General features: G+C 36.8%; 1 protein-coding gene across 1 annotated transcript in view; it reads left to right on the forward strand.

Annotated features, from left to right (window-relative positions):
• Positions 1-9,937, forward strand: part of LOC308064826 (uncharacterized protein) — a 45,104-nt gene extending 35,167 nt beyond the window's left edge. The window contains exon 3 of the transcript XR_013928552.1: positions 9,584-9,937. The gene's annotated coding sequence lies outside the window, so the exon portion shown is untranslated. The remainder of the gene's footprint in view (positions 1-9,583) is intronic.
• The last annotated feature ends 10,925 nt before the right edge of the window (positions 9,938-20,862 follow it).

Genomic DNA, 20,862 nt, shown 5'->3' on the forward strand with positions numbered 1-20,862 from the left:
GTTTGCTAATCTTATTAGCAAAGCAGCATAGCCCATAAGCAACAAACAGTTGGCTTTAGAATTAGATTCATTCAACCAATACCAATGGAGACTCTTACCATACAGTTTTATAGTCTGTGTCCATCTACTTTCAATGCTAAACTTTGAAAGTAATCTTGTGCTGTCTAATTTGGGAATAACGGAACGTGAGTTACGATAACTCAGCAAAATATGTGCCAGCGAGATTCTAAGTTAGCCCAGCAAAACTATTTGTATGAAACCGCATAAAAGAGTTTATATAATCCTACAGTAAATATCTAAAATGGAACATAAGAAAAAAGAATTCCTAAATTTCTTGTTAGCTCTCAGAATGCATTGCTGAGCAATTGTACTTCTAAGGCTATAAATCTCTTTGGCTACTATATGACAGGTTTGTGAAGGTTAGTTAAAGATTAAGTCCATCTGTGAGCAAGGAGTTGAGTCAAAATCATCGGGATTTTGCACGTCAGTCTTCTTTCAGCTAACACTGCTCAGACGACCGTGTCAGGCAGTAAATAGAAATTCTCTTCACACCCAGTTACTGATGTAATCATAATCCAACAGGAATAACAGATCATTCTTAAATTGTACCTACAGTTATTTAGAAGACCTAGCAAATGTATTGTAAACCATGTATTTATTAAAAACAATTTTAACCATATTCTTGGCATCAAGAATAGTACCTATAAGACAGTATTCCAAGGTACAGGCTACTGGAACATGGAACCAAGAAAACATGAAGTTCTTATATTAGCTATAGATTATCGTACAGGCACTTAGATGTTAAAGCTGGGAAGAAAACTGTGGGCCTTGCAAAACTATGTTGATTTCACAGATCCATATCTCAACCTGCTGCTCTTTAAGGACAGTGAAGCCTGAGTTTAAGATCAGCTGCCTTTTGTGCTTTGTATTATCTGTTACAAGTGAAGCTTGCAAACTCTCTCCGCCTTGTATTGAAATGACTTTAAGAGAATGCCGTAAATAGTTGCACACTTGTAATTGATTAAATGTAAAATACCAGTTTCTGCTGCTTTATTTCTTTGAAGGACATTAGTTGTCCCTCATTAATCTTTCATTAAAATAATAATCCTTCATTAAAAGGGCAACACTCCTTAATTCAATTGAAGAGCAATGGCTTTTGACAAGCCAGGTTTCTTACCCGATTAAGCAGATTGCTCTAAGTAAATACACTCCAAAGCTTAACTATCATGGATTTTATAATTGTGTTAATGTTGATGATGGCTTGTTTTAAGCAGCAAAGGAAATAAGCAGCTCAGTGAAATTTAAAAAATTCTGACTAGTTTCATGGCTGCACAGAAAAAATCTCTTCCCATAATAAAACTAATACATATTCTGCAGTTTTGTCCAACTATGGCTGCTAATTGAGCACCAAAAAAACTTTATTTCATAAACATTTTTTTTAAGTGTATCTTGTACATTTTATGTAACTTTTAATTTTGGTACAGGCCCAAGAACTTTGCCTTCTGATCTGAAATCAGTTTCTGTGACTGATACCTCAAAACTGGCAAATATTACATGTCTATCTCTACCCTGAACAATTGTAGGGTGGAAGGATGCTACAGGGCACAGATGTTCTAAATATTTCTGTTTTCTGCTGACCTGTTTTTCTGTGATTTTTTTCCGCAGTTTTTCATTTCCAGTCTTTCTGTCCTCATTATGTGAAGTCTTTGTTTTTCCCTGCAACCAGAATGACTCTGTCTCTGCAACTTGCCTGGAGGTTTGTGACTGCATGTTCTTGTCTCTTCCCACTTACTCAGCCAGCAACTTTCTAGCTTCTTTGATTAAGGAATGAACAATTTATTCTTTATGCATACCTCTCATAGCTGCACTTTTCTTTCTTAGTCTTCTTTCACTGAGCCCTAAGAGATAGTCCAAGAAACTTCAATCACACACTGAATAAACACAGTACTAGATGTTCTTTGCAAAAAAATAAGGTTACAGAATTTCATTTTTTTTTCCTTCTGCTTGTAACCAATTCCTTTTTGATTTATTTTTTCTTTTGCTTTTCACTGCAAGTATATGCCCAGAAAGAACGTTGGTGAATGGTTTCAGTGAGACCAGAGATGGACTAACTGCTGAAAAAACTACGTCTGATTTTCACAGGTTGTAGTTCATGCTTAACACTTTAAAAGGAACAAAATAAAGGCATGTAGAACTCACTTCTTTCCATCATTTCTTTATATGAGAAAAGGTCATGTTGATGTTCTGCTTTTATCCGTATCCTGTATCTATGTGTATATGAATGATACTTAAATAGAAAGCACACTTTTCTATTTAAACCACAAAGTTCATTAGCATTTAAAGGCTATTACCAACAAAAGTTTTCTGAAAGTCAACTCACTTTTGCTACATTACATATTCACTATTTCTTCTAAATACTTCTTGTAGGCAACCAGATACTGGTGGACAGGATGAAAAGGGTATTGAATTGAACGAGTTTTAGTACAGCTTCATGTACTTGCCTTCTCCTACTTTGGTTTATATTACTCAACAGTGCAAGTGTTAAATCTTTAAATATTCCCCTCTAACCCATTACCTAAGGTGGCTGCCTATACAAAATTTTTGAAAAGTCAAGAAATTCTCATTCATATCAACTCCCTTTTGACTTCAGTAAGTGTGCTTGAGCAGAGCTTTAGAATGTAACTATTAATTACAGAAAGACTTCTGCAAATCAGATCCTTTTCTCTGGGTTGCTACTGCAGATTTTTAAAATATATTTTAAAATATAGCAAAGTACCCCAAATGCTGACTAGCTTACTAGTAACTTCCTTGTGAAATGGAGAAGTATAAAAAAAGGGGAAAAAAAGTCATGTGATTGACATAAAACCTGAACAGTAACAATAAACCCACAAGGATTTGGGTAGGCTGTAATCTCCATTCTGGAGCACATAATTTCAGTGTAATTGTTGTCTTTGGTGAGCACGACAGAGAAGGCACATCATAAAAACAGTGACAGTATCGCCAGCATTGCATTATCTGAGAAAAATAGCAGCATATCACACCAAATATGCTGGCCTGGCACCCCTTTGACAGGTAAGATGTAGGAATATAACTGGTGCTGAAAGTACCTGCTTGCAGCTAGTGGAAAATCACCATAGCAACAACAGCATAAAAAAATAAAAATAAAAAATATCAGTAAGCTGCTGGCAGTTCAAACTAACTTGGGAGGATTTTTTCTTTTTTTAGAGAAATGCATCTTATAAACATCAATCATTTGTGACAACAGATAGTGATAGGTCTCAATATATATTTTCTTAGCAAGGTGTTTAAAGAAACTGGTCACAAACTGGGAAATGGGATTTCCTAGTACTGCTCTGTATTTCATGCATCAGACATAAGTTCTGTTTATTGATAGCCATCTACACTTCCTTTGGTTTGACTTGTCTGTCAGCATCAGCAGTTGCTGTTCTTAGTAGTTTTTGCTGCAATGGAATAATTCAGATTCATTGTTTTAACTGGAATATATGGCATGGATATTCAATTTTTGTTAAACTGAACTTTAAGAAACTCCGTGATACTAGAGGTATGAAGAGTATCTTTTATTTCTGATGGCTTTAAAAATTCAGAAGTGTTGGCATCAGAACTGAGAGCGTTTTTCTGTATAAAACAGGACTTCTTAGACCCCTTATTTCTCTTTTCTGAACAAATAGCCACCCAAGATGAATGCATTAGCAATGTGTAGCACTGAAATGAGTGATAACATTGCAATCAACTGCCTGATTATTCAGCTGAGGAAATATTCTTGGTTAAAAATAAAGGAAAAGCATGTTGAACTTTGACAGCTTGTATTCCATAAAAGCTCTGTACCTAGCTGAAAGCTGCCACTAGGATCTGGAAATGGTTATCAGCTTTGATATTCTGGCACACTGAAATTCTGTGTAATAGGGATAAACTTCTTCAGGGCAGGAGAGGTCATCTTTCTAAAGGCTCACCCAAGAGTGTGGAATGAACTCACATAGGAACCGATGGTGATGGAAAATAGACCAGAAAATACTTGACTGTATCTTTCATCCTGTTGACTTTAATGTCCACAGTGAATAACTATCAATTAGAATTGCTGATAATTATTGAATAATCTTTATAGACTGTTCAGTGTTGAGTATTTTTCCCTAGTCCATATTAAATTTCTGATATAATTTATGAGCTAATATTCCAAAGAATGCTACCACCAGATTTAAGGTACTAGCTCACACATGAGATGTGAAAATCAGTTGTATTGGTAAAAGATCTTCTACATTTTTCTAATATATATCATATGATTTTCCTAACACATTCATTTGGGTATTATCCTTTGTGGGTGAATAGCAATTCTGTAGAAGATCTCTGGTAAGATCTGTCCCACAAATCACACACATGGAAAACACTGTGCTCTGCCTCTGCAGTGGGCACACAACCCCAGTGTGAGAAAATGTTACTGTTCCTCCTACCGCTCCATCCCCTTCGTTGCACTTCTGTGCCTCACTAGCAGCACAGAGCACAGGTGTTTTGGGAGGGTCAAGGACAGCAACACAGAAATGAGTGTTACAGGCTGTTTTGTCCTTTTGGTGGGTATGACCTGTTCAAAATCTGCTTTTAAATACAGCAAACTCATGAAAATCACTAATGTTCTATATGATTAAGGTGATAGCTCACTACTGCGACTGTGCGTTATTCATTGCTTGTAAAATTTACAGGAAAATAAGGCAAAGTACAATGCAGTGCAACACAGTAAAGTAAAGTAGGACAGAAATGGGGGCATTTAAAAAAGAGTAGTTAGTGGCCTCTGGTATTTACTGAATGGTATCTCAGTGGACTTACAGTGAGTTACTTCTGATCATTATTATTTGTTGATTCAGGCAACTTCTGAACAATCAAAATGAAATACAAGAAAGCCAAACAATCCTAGGGTTTGGTGATTTAGCCATTTATTGCTATAGGAAATAAATCACATTCTTGATTTTCACCAAACCTGACCTGTGATATTGCTATGTAATATTTTGATTTTGATTGTCATTCTTTAAGAACACTTTAAAGTGCATGTTTAACTAAAATGTTTCATATTGTTGCATTTGTCAACTACAATTTAATCGGTATCCATGAGATAATTATATTTCTTGTCACAACGGATATTGTGCATGTCCCTTAAGATTTCTAGAAAGAATCCCTTCAGTTAAAATTGGTAGTTTTACTAAAGAAATTTTCAAATATATATCTTGTTTAAAAGGCGTGGGTTTCTTTTCACTCATCATTTTGATACGGAAATGAGTACAGAATTCACACAATGTACTTGTATTAGAAACAGAAAAGCGTACTGTTGGAAGGATCCAAATATTTTTTTTATAGATGGTGGGACTCCCCAAGCCTTTTCTCTCCTTTGCACAGTGCTAAGAATATAAGTACTGGTAGAGACAGATAAATGTACCTTGTAAGGTATTTATCATTTTTTCTACCCAGCTAAAGTCATGCAATCATTGTTACTTTTCATGCAAGAAATAACTCTGAAATTTTTGTCATGCTTCAGGCTAAATTGATACTGAGCTTTCAGATGTATCCTGGTAGTTTCAATTAGTTCTGTTGACACTAAGGGACTGAAAAGTAAGCCCCACGCTCTTCTGAGATTGTTTTATTAAAACAGCTGTGTTAACTGACAGATGTGAAAGCCACAGCTATCTCTGGCAGCATGTTATGTTTTGCACCTCTGGTCTCATTGAAGCAGTTATTCTGGAAAATAGTACGAGTATGTAGTGCCAATAACAACACCGGGGCTGGTAGGTGACTGCTGCACACACCCCATCTATTTCTGTGTCTGGCTATGTTTGCATTAAATAACAGGATCATTACTTTACACTTCAATTGCTAAGTGAAAAATATTTTTCTAATTGGCACATAAGCACTGAAGTCATGATACTTTCCTGTCAATGAACTAGGAGATGGCAGTGAGACTGATGTTTTTCTGCTTTCACAGAAATTATTTTGATAGGCAAAACATATTTGTAGAACAACATTCATGTATTAACTTATGAGAATGTGACCATGAGAAATGATGCACCGTTTGTCAGGTGTGTGTAAATCAGCCACCCCGGGTAACTGTGAGAGTTCCTAGCTCTTTACACACAAGTTTTTAAATTTTAAAGTGTTAGGTTTCTAACAGAGTGCAAGAGAGTCTTGTCCCTTTGACAAGCAGAGTCCTTTATGTCGATACTAGGCTTGTTTCAGCAGAAGTTTTGTAATAATTCTGCCAAATCTTAAACATAATGTTATGAATTCTGCCGCCTTATGAATATCACACCACTATAATAAACAGTCAAACATAAATAATAATAATAATTTCAGCCAAACCGGTGCAAAATTTAAAACCTCCAAACCAAACTTGTATTTCATACTGTACTTCCACACTGGTATGACCCAGTTGTGACTCAATAATTTAAAAAAATGTTATTACATAGCTAGCACACAATTACGCTAATTTATATGTGGAATATGTTTTGTAAAAAGCAAAGAATTTAGGGATTTATATTTGACAATACTTTCCAATGTTACATCTTCCTTCTGGGTTATTTCTGTTTCCATATTTTCAGCAAAGCAGCAGACCAAAACCAAACCCGAACAGCCCTGGGAGCACAGACTGGAACCTGCTCCTCTGACCTCTCCAGTGACTATCCTGACTTGTAAACCAGAGAGGGGTCTTTAGGCCAATTCAGCTTTGTTTCTCATAGGCAGGGTGAAATAACTTCCACACAAGGGATTAACATTTTGTATCCTTTTCCTAACAGACAAAAAAAAAAAAAAGAAAAAAAAAAAGTTGTATGAGAATGTAAAGAGAAAAGGTTCTATTTTTGAAACACCTTCACTAGAGAGTTGTACTGTTATTTTTGCTGGGTTTATTTCTGACCATACTCAGTATTGTAGATGAGTACCTTCCATCCTGTTATGACTCTTTTTAACCATCTGAAAGTTTGGCATAAAGTATCAGCATAAAGAACATTCAGGAAGGAGTAGAGCTGGAATGATTTTTTTGTGTGTTATTTATGGCTACCAGGATTTTTCACCTTAAAAGGGAGCATCTCCTTCCACTCTCTGATCCTGGAATTTTCACATAAACAGGCTGCTATCCTGCTGGCTCCTCCTGATTAGAAATCTCTTCTTACCATCCTCTTTCACTAAATAAATGGCATGAAATGTTAATAATTTATTGAGCAGGGAATATAGAAAATCTCTAAAGATGGATCAGTTCTACAATATACATGGGCTCTATGTTTGTCATGGAAATGATGCATTCTGTGATTTTAACAAAGGAAAAAAGTGATATTTTTTTTTTAACTCCTTTTAAATATCAAGCAGCTTTAAAGTTTCCAGTGAAAGTGTTTCCACCCTGGTTCCAGATGAAACTTTGGGACATGTCCCATTACACCTGGGCACAATCTGATGCTAATAATAGCAAGATCCTCTCAAGGGTTACTGGTTATTATCTCATACATTTTAGGAAGGGGGCAAAGAAGAAGGTGGACTCACTAAGCTTATGTTGTCAGGGTCTGAAGTGTTTGGAACAATAATCCTGATCATGTTGATTTTCCTGGTGATACTGGCTATAAGGAGATTGCCTTCCAAGGCTAATGCTGATGGGACACTAAGAAGGGACCCAAACCAAAACCTATTGAAGCCCATGAGAAGGCATCCATGGGCTTTTGTTCTGCACTGCAGTTAATAACAACAAAAGCAATCCCTTGCTTAGTCAAGGTGTTTTTAAAAACACTGAAGATGTCCTTATTGCAATTATATAAATGTTGATAACGTGAACTTTGATTTTTACTTTTATTGTTATAAACTTTAACTCTATTTATATTGTGCCCTCAGACTATAGAATGCCTGTACATGTATTTCCTAAGATATGGCAGAAAAAAACTAGTTAACATGCAAAACACTACAAAGTAGGATGGCACAATGCAAATGCCTGAAGCAATTAAAGGGAAATGTCTGCTTTGTTCTGATCTCTTAAGCCGCTGGCACTGTCTAGCAGGTAGCAGTATAAGAATAATTTTAGCATTGCTCTTTGTTCCTGCATTAATGTTGCCACTACTGTATTTTGTTCCATAATAACACTTGGGAACGTTTCGCACATGAACGACAATGAGGAGAAAATGAAGTATATTATTTGACTATTGTAATGCTAGGAATATCTATTAATCAGACAATTCTATGCTGTAGTGGAGGATCCTGAGGTGGCTGGTACAAGCTTGTAGTACCTGCAACAGTATGGTGAAGCGTATACACAGTGCCTGACTCATGGAGCAGAATAAAATGGAAATTAGAGTAATTGCTTCTTTGCAAATGTATTAGGATATAAGTTAATAGTTCTTGAGAATCACATATACCCAAAGTTGCACTGGAAGTTGTATTCTAAAAATCTGTGAAGTCAGAGTATGCTGGTCTTAGAATGGTGAATCAATAAAAACATTCACTTTTATCTACAGTGAGTCTAAACTTGCAGCATACCAATTTTTTCTTGTCTTGTACCCTTCCCTATGCAGATTAGTTTAAATTAAGTGTTTTGCCCTTTGGTGAGGATTTCTTCTACAATATTTTATAAAAAACATTTACAAAACCTCAAATACAAATATTTTGGATGGATCAGTATGCTTGTTGCAGAATAATGTTGTAGAATTAGCTTGTTAATGGCATCTTGTAATTAATTGTTTGAAATAGTCTTGAAAGAACCAAATGAAATTCAAGGAAAGTAAATTCAGGATACCACATATAAACAGGAATACTTAATTATGCACATTCATGATGGGACCCAACAGGTTCTTAAGCAGTTCTTGGGAAAAAGGTGAGTTGTATATTGTCATGCTGCAGAGGAGGCAATCCTCATCAGCATTTATATATAACCCAGAGGATGTGTATAAAAAAATTTTGTATTGTTGATAAGGCCTCAGCTATGTTGCAAATGAACATATATAAAAATGTATATATTTCTCAGGGAATCTGAAATTGCTTTGGCTGGATTGTTCAGAAGTCTGACAAATTCAAACCAATTTTAAAACACGGTTTTACCAACCTGACATTGATGAACAATATATGCTATGCTAACAGTTAGTCATGTTTTATGTTTTCAGTACTTTACCTATACAAACTCCTAGTTCTTAACACTTCTGTCTTCCATTAGCTGTGACTATGCAACAGCAGAGTGCTGATGTTGCATATTTAGCAGCGATAGCCATGGATCTGGATGGATAGCCATCTGGATGGTCCATGGATGCAGATAGCTTATCTGCAGAGCCTGCTCCTTTTATTGTTCTTCATTATCTTGCCAAATCCATTGCTTGAGCCACTGTCTACGCATTTTCCAATACCTGCTCTTTGCAACTGCACAGGTCTCTGATAGGTTAGTGGTCAAATTGCTCACACTCTTCAGTAAAGTGCCCTTATGTTGCATTTGGTTGTGCCAGTACAGTGTTAGAAAATATTTAGAAACTGCTCCTGTTTACATTATTTCAGTACAAACACATTTCAGTTTGAGAAATGCTAATATTATTTCTATCCTAATTAAGATTCTTTTAATTTATAGGTGTCGCAGACCTCTGCTTTGTTCACAGCCAGAAATCCCTGTCAAGTTTTGGGCATGACATGTAAAAAGAGATGTGGAAAATCAATAAAGAGCAATGGAAACTATCAAAAGTTTAGGAAACATGGCTTATGAGGAAACTTTGGCAGAACTAGGATCGATTAGCCTAGGATGTTATCTTTCTACCTTTGTACAACCTCCCCAGGTGTTCCCGTGCATGCACAGGGCACTTCCTAGCACCACGCCTGGCACTGCAGCACCTGGGAGCCGTAGGTACTGCTTCGGGAAGCACACCGCACCTGGGCAGCGGCCCTTGGGATTTCACAGGGCTGATAGCAGGCATAAAGGTTATAGATCGCAGGCATAAAGGTTATAGATCTCAGGCACACACACAGCTTGGCTGGAGGATGAAATTGTGGGAGGCAGGAGAATGCTGGAAGATCCAGAAAATCCCAGCTGTTTCGAGATTTCCCTTGTGATTTGACTGACATCACTATAATTGTGTGCTTCAACTCTTCTTTCTGTGGTGAAGCTGAAAAACCCCAGACGTTTTGTGAAGAAAAGTATTTTCAGCAAATGAGTTTCAGAACTTTTGTGCACCTGCACAGTAGCTCTCAGTGTGGATTTTGCTGACTGTCCTCTTGTTTGGAGGGATGGCTGTGTGTCAAAACAAGCTTAGCAGAAAGAAGGGCATATAGGAGATACTAACAAGACCTATGCAAGATTATAGCTATTTATTTTCTATTTTCTCATACACAACAGCAAAGTATTCTCACCTTGTTAATATTATCTTGACAATAAATAACCTACTCTTTTCTTGTTTTGTATGATACTGTACTTACAAACCCTGTTCTGTGCATGCACCCGTGCACCTGTATATCTACTGTGACAATTTTTGTTAAAATACCCACCAGCTAAAAAATCATTAGTTTGCAATTTTTTCTAGCAATTAGGAATATGAGTTAAATCTCTAAAATGAGTAATTTCCATCAGTGTGGTGTATGAACCTGGACTTTCATGACATAGGAGTATGTAAGGACAGAGGAAGAAACACATCTACAATGAAAAATCAGCATCTTTGTTCTTATGAGAAAGTGTTTCCATGTCTGTCTTCTTAAAATTCAGTGCTTATAATCCACAGTTGTCAGTAAGACTTCCATGCATTTACCCGAGGGTTAAATATGATTTATAATCTCTAAGTTACGGTATAAACTAAACAGTCCTGGGGAAAGCTATGCTATTTTTTCTTCTGTAGGAAACAACTGAGTTGGTTTTGAAAGAAGACAATTTGAGGATATCATCTGTCTGCAAAATCACCTGGACATCTATTTCTTTTTGGAAAATTCAAAAATGTCTTTTACATGCCACTAAATCATGCAAACCTGCTCTTTTCAGTAATCTGTCCTACCCAAAAGATACCCTGGAGCTGATGGATTATAGTCTTGTATAGAACTAATACCATTTTTCAGGAGATTGAAACAAAAAAATGTTTTTTATACTCTATCTTCATCTAGGATAGGCACTTTACGTGGCAAAGGCTAGGCTTTAGACGTAACCTTTATGTCTGCTATAAATCACTTACAGATCTTTCATAGATGCATATGAATGCATCATTGCCAGCAATTGTGGGATTGATCTGTACTTTTAATTCTACCAAAACTATATGAAGTGTTGAGACTTTGTTTAGTTTAAATCATATAAACTTTTTCATCCCTACATTTTGCAATAATAATCTAAAGTTTTTGTCTTGGAAATCATTGCGACAGATGGAAATGTAACTGCCCTGGTAATGAAACATGTAAACCCAGTACATATATCCTCAACTTGCTCCCCAAGAGAGGTTTTAAAAAGCATTTGCAATATAAGGAAATCCATGTCATTATTAGGAGTATAAATATTTTTCTGTCTTCCTCTCTATGCTAGAAAACCTGACACAAAGAGGTGGAATGCTGTACATATACGGCAATTATTCTATACTCATCTTTAACGAGAACTTCTCGACAGACTTTTTAACCGTTGCTTTTTTTCTTTAGCAGTTATCTGTTGCTGGTTTTCCCCTTCTTATCCTCAGTGGATTTCACCTCAGCAATATTACAATTTTTTCTGAACTTCCTTCTCAGCTGAACAGGGTTTATTCATTTGTTTGTTTGTTTCTCCATTGTGGCTATTGAATATTCTGTGTTTCTGTAATTATTTTTAAGAAAGACTCATGTTTGAAAGCAAAGTCTAAACCAAGTGTAGTAAGTACATTTTTATATACTATCTTATGCCCTCTCTTGGCAGTAAAAGTCAATTCTAGATTGTTTTAGCAAGAACTATAAAAATGTAAATTACTGAGATCTGATTTGGTCTTATTGCCTTAGCTGAGTTCTAACAGTGAAATCTAGAATATATAGCTGCTGGAGCTTATTAATACAGGGTAATTTACATATTCAGGAGGATACTGTTGTACTCTCTTTCTCTCAGTTAATGTAAGATGAATGAGCAAAAGCTCCAGAGGACATTTAAATAAGGTTCTGAATTAAAATTTTTTGTCTTCATTTAAATTTTTAGAATTCCTTTAGAATGGTGTCAGCTTGTGGTGTCTCATTCTTCCTTTTTTATTTTTTTGTAGCAAGAATGAAGTGTATTATTCTACTTCATCTGGGTTGTAATCCTAGAAAAACTCATATAAAGGAATTTGGATATACTGTTTTGTTCTGCGATCTTTAAAGAACTGATTGAAATGTAACAAAATTTGCAAATCATATCTATGACATCACAAGGGAAAGGTATATATATACACAGTAAAATTCTGTATTTTTGCAGGACTTTTGCAAAATGATTACCGCTTGTTCTGCAATATAGCAAAGTAGATAAAAATTATGGCGGTTTCTATATTAACTGTTTGATACTCAATCCTGATCCAGCCAGTTATGTAAGTGTATACTCTGCATGTGAGTATCCATTAGCAAAAGGAATTTTCAAATATACATACAGATTATTTATATATTTCACATATTGCATATATAGCTTGTATTATTAGTGGTCTTTTCTTCTTAAATGGGGATTCTTTTAATTTAATTAAGCTGCTTAAAGCCTATTTTTAAATAGAAATGGCTTGTGTTGTCAGTAGTAATCCGATTGATTTCAAAGTGGAAAAGATAGTTTCTGCAAAAAGCTCAAGATGTTAGACAAATTTCATGGTCCAATAAACATAAATTTGACAGATGGAACTTGCTGGCATGGGATCTTTTCAATCTTATGATTCAAAATAAATCGGACGTTTGTGTAGATGGTATGTATCTTCAGATACCTAGAATGGAATCGACAAATACAATGAAATCCCTTAAACTGTATTAATTACCAGCTGTAGTCAATGATATGGTTTTGATATTCTTGGATATTTGTGGATAGTACAGCCAGCAGGCAGAACCGAAAAAAGCTAATCTAATACTACCTAGGTCGCAGATCACATCAAATGATTCCAGTATCAGGCTCACGGCTTTGGCAGACCTGTCTCATATTTTTCAGAGATACCACTTCTAAAGACCTGGGTGATAAAGAACCCATCAGACCTCTGGGAATACTCAAGAGAAGAGAAACAGATTGGCAGTAGACAGAATGTACTTTCATTTAAACCATTTGGTAATCTTTCCAGTATCTTCTTTAGAGAATCTGAACTTTTACTGTAATAACTGTTCAGTGAGGTTCAAATTAAGTGAATGACTGCAGACCTAACAAGTATGATCAAGCTGCAGATTACAATTCAAATTCTGTGATTACTTCTGTGGTTACTGGAATTTTTGTGCTAGGAGTCTGTATGATTGGACTTCATCCTGAGGCACTTTGTTGCCAGTACAGAAAGATGAACAAAATTCAAACTAAGCCATCTGTACATACATTATTAAAAAAATCAGATAGATGTAAAGTCTAATAAAGCCATGGATACTTAGAGTTGCCAAGATGTGTAACAGTACTTGCAGAAAACTGTAAAATGAGTTAGCCTAAACTTACTGACCTAATTTATCATTTTTCATAATATTAACATTGAAAAGAATTCTGCTTAATATAACCTGAAAATTTCTAGAAAACAAAGATAACCTCTTCCAGATTGTCACTCAAAATGCACAAACAATTCAATGCTTTGTAAAGGAAGGATCTATATTAAAATATTAGGCAAATTTACATAAGATCTTAATTACTTTGAGGGGATAATATAATATTCAATTATTATTATTACCAGCTTGAAATAAATTGTTATTATTCTAAATTCACATCTATACCATTTAGTCATTTTATCATGTCTCTACTATGCCATAAAGCTAACGGTTGGCTGTTCACAAAATTCGTATAGCAGGAGTAAAAAACTAATAGTGATGATATAAACTATTTCTTTTATATGTTGCACCCCCCCTCCATGGGTATGTCATATTTCTACAGATCCATTAGCTGGTATCAGGTAACGTATATTTTGTACTGTAAATTACACCAAAGACATCTTTTGTAATGCATTCAAATTTTTGTTTACAGAGAAACAAGCAATCGTAGACTCTGTCGGAATCACAAAAAAGACAGCGTCCTGCAAGTCACTCAGAAAACTGCATATTACTAGTGATAAGATGTCTGCAGGAACTTTGCCTTGACCATGTTTGTTCACACAAAGACCCAGCATCTGTGTTTCCTAAAATAAAACAACAAACCCACCAACCCAAAAAACAAACAGCCCGCACTTGACACAAGAGTGTTTGGTTAGAGGAGCATTCTTTTCTACCAGAGTTTATGGTATCTTGGTTGTATCTCATTCTGACACTTTAATTAGAAACTTAGACTTAATGCTTTTATCTTTTCTATTCTGTGATAAATGCAAGCAGTAGTTCAGTCAAGATTTCTAAAGGTATTCAGACACTTGAAGATGCAGACAGAACTGTAGCGGGATTTACAGAAGCTCATAGAAACTAATCAGGAATTTAATAGCCGGGTGCTTTTGAAAATCTTACTGGGTAGATATTTGCATTTTTAGCAGTCCCAAAAACAAAAAATCTAAGCTTTATATGCTGTAGAAGAAAAATAAGGATATTTATTCAATCTTCTAAGTTCAATAAAATTGAATACCTCTTGAGGTTTTATTTATTTTGTTGTTTATATTTCTGATTCACATTGCTGTTTATGCAGCAGTGCAGTGAGGATCTTCACATGCATTAATGCAATTCAGTGCAATTTATTTTTCATAGTGGCTTTTATATCACATACTCTCAACCCATCAATTTTCTAAATGATAGATTGTATAACACTGAACAATGCATAGTAAAGAAAACATGTTTTATTTTGAGAACAGATAATTTGTGACATTTTGGGAGAAAAAGGTAGTTGTGGTGGATTGACTCTGGCTGGATGTCATGTGCCCACCAGAGCCTCTCTATTACTCCCTTCCTTAACTGGACAAAGGAGAGAAAATATAACAAAAGGCTCACCCACCAGTTATTGTCAAGGGAAAGGAGGCTCAGTTTGGGGAAATTAATTTATTTTTTTACCAATCAAATCAGAGTACGATAGTGAGAAATAAAAACAAATCTTAAAAACACCTTCCTCCCATCCCTTCCTTCTTCCATGGCTCAACTTTATTCCTGATTTTCTCTCCCTCCTCCCAGCCAGCAGTGCAGGGGACAGGCAATGGGGGCTGTGGTCAGTCCATCACACGCTGTCTCTGCCGCTCCTTCCTCCTCAGGGGGAGGCTCCTCACACTCCTCCCCTGCTCCAGCCTGGGGTCCCTCCCACAGGACACAGTCCTCCATGAACTTCTGCAATGTGAGTCCTTCCCATGGGCTGCAGTTCTTCACAAACTGCTCCAGCGTGGGTCCCTTCCACAGGATGCAGCCCTTCAGGCACAGGCTGCTCCAGTGTGGGTCCCCCACGGGCTCACAAGTGCTGCCAGCAAACCTGCTCCAGCCTGGGCTCCTCTCTCCATGGGGTCACAGGTCCCACCAGGAGCTTGCTCCAGCACAGGCTTCCCACAGGGTCACAGCCTCCTTTGGGCACCCACCTGCTCCAGCATGGGGTCCTCCATGGCTGCAGGTGGAGATCTGCTCCAGCGTTAACCTCCACGGCTGCAGGGCACAGCCTGCCTCACCGGGGTCTTCACCACGGGCTGCAGGGGAATCTCTGCTCCGGCACCTGCAGCCCCTCCTGCCCCTCCTTCTGCACCGACCTGGGGGGCTGCAGGGCTGCTCCTCTCACATAGTCTCACTCCTCTCTCTGGCTAAAGTTGCTGTTGTGGAGTTTTCCCCCCTTCTTAAACATGTTACCCCAGAGGCGCTGCCACTGTCGCTGATGGACTCGGCTTTGGCCAGCAGCAGGTCCATCCTGGAGCCGGCTGGCATGGGCTCTGTCGGACATGGGGGAAGCTTCTGGCAGCTTCTACAGCAACCACCCCTGTAGCCCGCCTGCTACCAAACCTTGCCACACAAACCCAGTACTGTAGTATAGTGTATTTCTAGTGTAATAGAACTGTCTTTTGATGTTCCAGATGTGAAGTGAAAGAAGCAATAAAGACAAATGTTGTAAGATTAAACTATGAAAACCATGTAAGAGATTTGGTTATATCAGTGCATATAACCATAAAACTAATATGGGGGGAGATTTTGCTGACTGTTCAATCAAAATCTCCTTATTCTAGAAATGTTCATTAAAAGTAGGGAAAATAAGTGTGGTGATTGGCGAAGGGGCAGCTTACCTTTTTGTGGGCAGTTAAGTGAAATTTCCTGGCAATATTAAGAGTAGATGCAGTGCACTATTTTCAACAAAATTACCTCAACTGGAAAATAATTTTGGGGGGTCATATTAATGGGAAAATACCTTTCTGTGAAGAGGTTCCTAGGGATGAGGGTGAACTGTTGGTGAATGTGAAACAGATAAATGCCTCAAGATTTAAAATAAAGTCCTGGAAAGCAGTGATGGAGTTTCAAATCCCCTAGTACAGTCAGCATAGTATGTTCTGCATTGATTATCTGATTACAGAACTATTGAATGCCATAGGAGGATTTTCTCTCAGTCTCTTCTCTTGACTTGTTCCATTCTACATTGGATATCCACTATTTCTTTGGATCAGATTACTGTAATGAATAGAGATTTGAAAGAACCTAGCAGAGAAAGATCTTGAACTAGAAAATATCACACACACTAATAGTGCTTTTAACCATTTAGTAGTAGTAGATTTCCTTTCAACTTTCTAGTGAAAATTAGCAAGATAGTGAGTTGTGTTTTCTCTTTTGTCTTTTTCGTTTTGTTTTGTTTTTCTCTTTCTACTTTTTTAGTTTTGATCAGAGTGGTGAGAGATTGTAATGACACTTTATTCCAATTAAGTAGAAATGTTACCTTCTTAAAGCTCATATTAACAGCCCCTTAATTCTCAGAAATGTTCACCTACTCTCAAAAAACAATGGCTATGAGGAGGCATTTCATTTATTATTAAATTTTGGGAGTTCTGTACTCTGACATTTTGTGCGGTGTGAAATTGTGCTTTGATGCTTAGTGACATGGTTCAGTGATGGACTTGGCTGTCCTTGGGTTAACGGCTGGACTTGATGATCTCAAAGGACTTTTCTAACCTGAATGATTCTATGATTCCATGATTCTATGATTCAAGGTTTCAAGAGCTGGAACATCTAGATTTCAATAAGAATAATTTCACTTCTCTTTGCTGCTTTGTTTCTATCTCAGATAAGAATTTCTGAGTGTTCTTTCTTCTGAAATCAGAAAGAGGAAAGGAGGGAAATAGAAATACATTCTCGTCAAATGGGGAAATAGGAAAAAAGACAACTGGGGAAATCTGGTATAAGTATCCAAAAGTAAAATGTTTGCCTGGCTCCATCCATTGCAAGACTAGGTATGTTTAACTCTTCAGGTACTCAAGAAAAAGAAAGGAATGGTATCTCTACTCACAGGCAGATTTGTCCATCTTTAAAATACTACTAATAATAAAACAAACAAACAAAAAACAAACAAACAAACAAAACAACCTAGTCTTACAAAGCTGTCAGAATGCTACCTTCCCAAGGAGAATTTTGACCACCTAGTTCCTGAGGTTCACAGGTGTCAAACTGTTGGGTTTTTTTGCTTTCCTAAACTGTTGAAAAAATCATTGCTCCATACTGCTCACCTGCTGAGAAGACTTTAGCAATGAAATAAAATGTGTTAATTGCAGCTGAAACCTGAAACAGATGCCTCCATGAAAGTGGCTTCTAAATTTTGGTAAGCCTGTCTAGGCCTGTATTTAACTTGTGGAGTTCAACCCAATATTCATGTTCACAGCCTGTGATATTATTATCTTCCACATATCCACTGTATGTTTGAGATCCAAAATGACTGACCAGAAAAAACAGTTGGAGAGAACTGTTATAAAACAGCCACTCTGATAAAACACACCTTGAAGTTTGATGGGATGATACTGCCTCCACTGATTGGAGGTGTGTATTATTACAGATACAAGGAAAAGCTTCAAACATGGAAAAGCTGGCCCAGAGGGCAGGTTGTGCAGCCTCCATCCTTGGAGGTTTCCAAGACCCAACTGGATAAAGCCCTGAGACACCTGGCCTGACTTTGTATTTGTCCCTTCTTTGAGAACGTATTATGCTGGAGACACACTGAGGTCTCTCCCAGCCTGAATTGTCCTATGATCTTGTGAGTATCAAATCTATTTGCACTTTGCAATGTGTCAAGGTTTAACCCTAGCTGGCAACTAAGTACTACGCAGCCACTCCTGCCCAGTGAGATGAAGAGTAGAATTGGGAAAAAGGTAAAACCCGTTGGCTGAGATAAGACCAATTTACTAGGTAAAGCAAAAGCCATGCATGCAAGCAAAGCAAAACCAGGAATGCATTCACCACTTCCCATCAGCAAAAAGGTGTCCCACCTCCAGGACAGCAGGGCTCCATCATGTGTAATGGTTATTTGGGAAGACTAACACCATCACTCTGAATGTCCTCCTGCCTCCTTCTTCTTCCCCCAGCTTTATATGCTGAACACGATGTCATATGGTCTGGAATATCCCTTTCATCAGTTGGGGTCAGCTGTCCCGGCTGTTTCCTTCCAACTTCTTGCGCACCCCCACCTACTCACTGGTTGGATGGTGGGAGAAGCACAAAGGGCCTTGATTCTGTCTAAGCACTGCTCAGCAACAACTTAAACATCTCTGTACTATCAACCCTGTTTCCAGCACAAATCCAAAACACAGCCCCATGCAAGCTACTAGGAAGAAAATTGACTCTACCTCAGTCAAAACCAGCACACAATGATGTAAATTTCACCATTGGTGCTGAGTTCCCAGTATTTTGGTCTTGTTGTACAGACACCCACATACAGACTGTTTTTAAAAAAATATAATTCAGGGGATTTTGAATAGGGTAATGCTCAGTGCCATCAATCAGTCCACTGCCTCATCAATACAGAGAATAGCTGGGGAATTAACAGTGCACAGTGTAGGTAAGCACAGTGCCACAAACCATTAAAATCTAGCTGCACTTCAGCTGTAATTTTAAAAAAAATAATCTTGGCTTTCGTCAGTATTTCACAATTATAAATTCCATATATGTTGATACAGTCTTTGAAAAGAATGCATCTTTTACCTGCAAGTAGCCAGAATACATACCTTATTAATGTATTTTAGAGTTGAAAGTCTACATGCTTTCAGGAGAGATCATTGCAACACAATACATTTAGGCTTGAAAGTATCAGCTCTGAAAAGCAAGATGATTTTTTGCAGAATGCAACAGTTTAACTCCTCTGTAACACAGGGACAAAGAGCACTTACTTCACTCTTTCTGTAAGGAATGCTGCATCCATCATAAACAGTTTTCATCTGAGAAACCCCTCTTCGCTCCACCCACTGAGAAGAAAGTTCTTTGAAGATATTTTAATACTTTTATCCATATATAACAAATCCAGTATATTATATATTCAAAATGAGTTAGTGATATTTAGCAGGAAAAAAAAAAATCAAGATGATAAGTTTTACATTTGCAAGAAGGAAATAAGATTCTCAAGCTCAGCAAAGACCAGAGTGTTGTCTCCCTCCATGTCCACTCTCACAACTAAACTGTGAGAACAGACTATAGTGTAGATTGTGTTTGACTAGACTGGTGTGAAGAAAGCTGAAGTCAGGGAAATGCATTTTTAGATCACCATGAAATAGACTATTATACAAGGAAGATACAAACAACACTTTTTTGCTAATGTCTAAATTGTGTGGATAAAATAGAGTCTTTTATACAACCTGCCAGATATGTATCATGTTTGGGACTATGGACTCTCAAGGTACTGTATGTAGCTAAAGACAGGCTAATGAAATGCATTTTTAAGCTTAGCTCATCCTTCTAAATAGCTGAATATAAGGTATGCAGGTTATTGTAGAAAATATTCTATGCTTGCACAATAATAACAGTTGATTAATACTATTCACACCTAATATTGTATCAAAACCAAATCATAATAGCCATTTTAGTTGTATCCCTTTATATTACTAAATTATGATAATTAATACATTTTGGAAATATTTAATAAATACATATGTGAACATTTTCTTATTTTAAATTTTGAAGTCATCTTCTTTATACTTTTATTTCTGAACTATTTCTGTTGCTGTGCAGTTTATACCTTATTTAATACAACATATTCCACTGATTAACTTTACACCTACAATACTCATATTAGAATACCATTCTTACACTGGATGGATTTATTCTTCAAGCTTTATGTACGTGTGTGTGTAAGCCATTCAGCCTTGACACATTATAGCAGTGGACAGAAGTCAGCACTTTTAGGGTGCCAGTCACCTTGACCTGTTTTCAGTGACTGCTTTAGTATGAGAACAATGACACCCAAAAAGTACTCATTTGTCCAGTTGATTTTAAGCATGCAAAAGGTGAATGGCTCAGATGTAGATGTTCTCACTGTAAACACAGATATTTGATTGGATTTATCACCCTCCAAATCCCAAACAACCTAAATAATTTCCAACAGTCAGGAAGCGTACTTGCAGTCCAGGTATTTCTGCTTGTTGCGCCAGGTAAAAAGAGGTTAAATTACATGTAAATATATAATACAATGAAATACATAAACCTCCTGCTAATTATCATATAATGTTTAATCAGATATTTTTTGTTCTGTAATATAGCATTCAAATATTTAACTGTGAAATCAATGCTAAAAGTGCTTATTTCCTTCCAGTAGAGGGAGTTTAGGAATGTATAGGATATCTATGCTCTCCAGCTTTATGTTTAATTAGATTAATCCAAACTATAACACTG

The sequence above is a fragment of the Falco punctatus genome (genome assembly GCF_963210335.1).
Source record: "Falco punctatus genome assembly, chromosome: 5".
In the NCBI taxonomy this organism is placed as follows: domain Eukaryota; kingdom Metazoa; phylum Chordata; class Aves; order Falconiformes; family Falconidae; genus Falco; species Falco punctatus.